This window comes from Pinus tabuliformis, chromosome Q, assembly GCF_031772625.1.
Source record: "Pinus tabuliformis cultivar Carrire ecotype Pingquan chromosome Q, CPIR1, whole genome shotgun sequence".
NCBI lineage: Eukaryota > Viridiplantae > Streptophyta > Pinopsida > Pinales > Pinaceae > Pinus > Pinus tabuliformis.
In genome coordinates, this window is record NC_142296.1 from 390,065,895 (window position 1) to 390,070,692 (window position 4,798).

A 4,798-nucleotide genomic window follows, 5' to 3' on the forward strand; every position below is an offset into this window, starting at 1 on the left:
TGCATGTTTTCTTTACCACTAACGTGCCATGAGAGACCATCATTAACTTGCATCCACTATACAACATATCAATCAATAAATGGATATGCATTTTATAACAACCCTCTACTTGGTAATCTTCCATTTTGTAATCATCAAGATCTTTGTAATTTGTATCACAACATGATGACTCTAGCACTCTTATGTTTGCCTTAAAGTGTCATTACTCCTATCGTGTTCCTCTCATCATTGGTTGCATGGAGGGATAACCTTTGGTGGAAGGTGGTTGGGCCAACATTCCCATACAAAGTGATTAGAACAGAAAATTTTGTTCAATATGATTTTGTGTAACATATAATATATGGAATGATCTTTCCATTCCCCAAAATATGTGAAAAAATTGGCCAATAGGCACTTTACATGTGTTCATTGTTTTTTAATCAAACCTCCACACTATTGACATGAGGTGTCTAACATCATTTTTTATAATTTTATTGTATAACTATGTTTCATGTAATTAACATGTACTACATAGTAGCTAGTACATGCAATTTAGTTTAAATATAGCTAAATCAAAGTAAAATTATTTAATTCAGGATAGTGTTAAGGTTTAGCATCGAGTCACTTTTGTTGAGAAATTTGTCTACAAGGTATTATATTTTCTGTCTAAATTATAAATATATATTTTTTAAAGAGTAGTTGCTTTTAAAAATGAAGTTGTCTTATTTACTTGGTTGTTTGTTGTTAGGATTCATAACTATTTTAATTTTTTATTATTAATTTTTTATTGACTTCTTATTGAGATGAAGTAAAAGTGTATATATATATATATATATATATATATATATATATATATATATATATATATATAATTTAATTTATTTGTTAAAAGCCATTTCATTTTCATGTGCTTAAACTAAATTTTGTAATAAACAATAAATACCCGAGTAATATAAATAAGTGGTTTTTATTTCTAAAATAGTTTTATAATAATTAAATGAATCTATATTAATTAATGTCTAATTATTTTTAATATATATTAAACAAAAATTTACTATTTGAATCAATTTTCACTTAATTATTAATGAATTTATCCCATTGTATTTGTTTATGATTAAAGGTATTTAATTCAAGTAATAAAAGTTTAAACTTGTTAACTAGCCATATTTATTAATTTTGAATTTGTTAATTAATAATATTTATTATAACAGTAATATAAATATTATATAATAATTAAGTTACATTTTAATTAATTAGTGGTTGATAAGATTTCGTTTTGTTAGTATTAGTCATTGGCAAAATAGGACTCTTGAAGAAAACATAAATAATTGTGGGTAGTAACAACTAATCATAAGTGTATTTATTTACATCTTTTTCCTATCTATTTTTGGTGCAAATACTTGCTTAAATTATGATGGGTAGTAATGGATGGTATACTTGCTTAAATTATGATGAGTAGTAATTGATGGTCGATATATTATTTACGTGAGTATGAGCTATTTTCAAGGAATTTATTTTATGAAACCTAACAATGAAAAAACTTAAAATATCTAAATAACATGGAATAAATATTGCAACTGAATCAAAAAATTATGGCATAAAAAATTGAGTTATCTACATTATATTGTGTTGTGTAAAGATTGGAATAACAATCTTTATAAAATAAAACCTATAACCATATTTACAAAATAAAACCTGACCAACTATATTGGAGATAGATAATTTTAAATATTAATAAAAAATAATAAAATTCAATCCATAATCTTAAATTATAAAGAAACTGTAATTTTTTGATAAAAATAAAATAATACCGAATGAAGAGGAAAATAAAATACATAATGCCATATTTATAATATTTCAATAACACTTCCTAAATAATAAATTGTAAAATAACTTAAAAATACAAGTGTGTTTTTTTATCATTTCATTATTTTCATTTAAAAAAAAAAAATTCCCATATTCATTTACCGAGTTTACCGAGGAGAAATATGGCCAAACCTTCGGCATATTCATTTACCCGAAAAAATGTCCAATCCCTTTTTACTTGGTAGCATGAGTTAACTTGATATTCTGCAAATACGTGAAGAAGTGAAATGGTGGTTTTAAGAACTAATGTTATCATCATGTAAAAAGTGATTTTAATGGTTATGAAATTTTATGTATTCTTTTTCATAATTGACATCTCAACGACTACTGGAAAAAAACAATACGAATTAATCATTTTATGATATAGCTCAGTTTAGAAGCTCAAGTGTTGAGCGAAAGCTTTTAAGCGAATCGAGATGTGATTGTATATAATATATATATATATAAAACATCAATTAAGCTGATTGTATATAATGTATAACATCAATTATTTATTTAGGAGTTACAATGTTCATGAATTATAAGTTATAAGTTTTGATTTATATAATAGGTAAGGATATACATAATCAAAATAATATTGAGTGTAACCTATTTTTGAATAAAAAATGCATCACGTTTTATGTTATTTTAGCATCCAAAAAAATCATTTTACAACAAATACCTATATAACATCAAAATCATTTTTTATTTTGGGATCTTTGTCATTAATATCACCCGCTAAGTATTAAGATTTTGTTTGAGTGATGGATACATTTTTACTTGCCATGATAGAGGAGTTCAAGAACCAATGTCACTAGCCATGATAGAAGAGTTCAAGAACCAATGTCACTAACATCAAGGTACATAGATAGGTTGGTGTTCTTGATTAAATATGACTTACATACCATAGTATACGACAAAATCCAAAGGAAACACTGCAATACCCTCAATCCTTAAATCCTGAAAAGGCTTTGCTCAATTTTGAGTGATATCTAAGATTCTATTTTCTGAGTCATTTCATGATAATGTTAAAAATTTAAGTAAAATGATGAAAATGAAAGATAAAAGAAAATGTCACTAATTCTTAAACATTATCGTGAATTGTACACCAATACTAAGCCATAGGTTTAATCATCAGAGTTCCGAGTCAAAAATTCTTCTTTGTTTGAAAAAAATTAAGTTTGGAACATATTTGCAAAAACGAATTGTGAAAAAGCTAGGAAGCAAAAAAAATTAAGGAACGCAGTCCGAATAAAAATAATTCTGGTTTCTTTGAAAAAAATGACGTTTAGAACACATTTGCAAAAACAAATTGTGAAAAAGCTAGGGAGCCAAAAAAAATTAAGGAGCGCACTCCCAAAATTTGCTGCTGCGATAGCATCACTCCCGATGTGTTCCCGAAGGGAGCGTTCTCTGGGATATAACTAATTAAGTTTAAATATTCTATAATAGAAAATACATCTCTCCTCAGTCTACATTTTTTTAATGTTTGACAAATGTTTTATTTTTCCCTTAAATATATACAAGTTCTCTTTCATCTAATCATCCAACTTCAAGATAGATATATTTTTTAATTCTTTCACATCTAATTATTCAATTTTAAAATAAATATTTTTACTTTGTCATTTTAAGAAAGGAAATATTAACATAAATAATTAGGTAATAAATTCTAAATATAATGTCATAAAATTAATAACAAAATAATTTTATAAGAAATTTATGAAATGTAAAATAAATTGATAGCAATACTAATATATACAATGTCCCGAACATTTGCTTGCTTGTGCAAGTACCTTAATCTTAACATATTTTACTCATTTCATTCATTCACATATTATATATAGATATATATATATATATTTTCTTAACATTTATGTTTCCAAACACTTTAATTACTCATTTAAGTTGACTATTTATAAATAAAATTTACACGTTTCATTAGCTTAATTAATTTTACATATATAACCTTTTGTTTATTATGTTTAGTAAATAACAATAAAAAATAAAAAAATAAAATTTGAAATAACTCTTTTTTTTAAACCAATCATATTTTAACTAAAAAAATCTAAAATAATACCTTTCAAAAACCAATCTTATTTTTATGAAATAAGATTATTTATAATTCATCAATCATATTTTAACTAAAAATATCTAAAATAACGCTTTTCAAAAACCAATCTTATTTTTATGAAATAAAATTATTTATAATTCATCGCTATAATAAATTTCCATCCTATATTTTTTTTATTTACCTTGTAAATGTGTAAATATTTATTTTATTTTTTGGACAAACTGAATATTGGTTAACTTTGATATAAATAGTAATTCTGTCTTAATTTTATAAAAGTGAATTGTTGGAATCTTGGCAATAATTAATTGGTTTAATTTAGGTGAGAATAAGTCATCTAAGGATGACAGTTTATTCTCAAACAGTTAGGTTGGGTAGTTACCCTAGCCCTAACTACTTCCAAAAGGAAGATTTATTCCAGGAATCAAGAGGATGAGGGGCATCTAAGACCTAGAGGAAAAGAGGAAAACTGAGAGATGGATTGTGTTGTAGGGACAGACAGTGCTACCTTAGCTATGTCTGATTAAGACTAGATAGCTACTACATTCAAGTACAGAAAATCTTGAAGAGAATACCCTGTGAAGGGTAGCTCGGGGGGAGACCTCAAGCGGAGCAACGCTGGTCTCAAGGTTGGGAGGAAAATAATCAGAAGAATCTAATTCAGTGTATCTGGAAGGGCGAGGACAGATAAGTAAAACTGAATAACTTCTCTAAAATTATAGAAGGTACTATTTACTTGTATAAGTTTTGTCTTAAAGAAGTAGTATATTAACTAGTTTGATAATTTAGTTATGAGATGTTACAAAAAGAACCATAATAGGTTGGGATATTGTCCCTCTCTAAAGAAAAGAAATTAATTAACCTATAAGTAATTTCATTCTATCACAATGATTCTGAAAGCAAACA